Below are 337 nucleotides of genomic sequence, written 5' to 3'. Positions count from 1 at the left end.
GCGCATCCATTGTGCCGGCGCTGCGAGCGGCGACACGCTCAGAGCCCGCTCCCCGGTGACGTCTCAAAGAGCCTTTGACGGGGAGCCCCCTGGCAGGAGGGCTCACCTGCAGCGAGGCTCTATAGAGCCTTTGAAAGCACAGCAGCTGCCAGGGGCTGTCGGCGGGGCACCTAGGGGGACAATGAATGAGAGGCCACTTGGAAACAGCAGGCTTGTGCCAAGCCCGCAGGCTGGGAAAGAAAAGTGCTCTTCATCGGTGACTCCGCGTTTGAAGGGGACCCTTTCTCAGCCGCGGAGCCCTCATGTGCATGACAAAGGGGCCGCGGGCGCGGGCCGG

This window comes from Myotis brandtii, unplaced genomic scaffold (genome assembly GCF_000412655.1).
Source record: "Myotis brandtii unplaced genomic scaffold, ASM41265v1 scaffold604, whole genome shotgun sequence".
Classification (NCBI taxonomy): domain Eukaryota; kingdom Metazoa; phylum Chordata; class Mammalia; order Chiroptera; family Vespertilionidae; genus Myotis; species Myotis brandtii.
Note: the sequence above shows the minus strand (reverse complement) of the source record.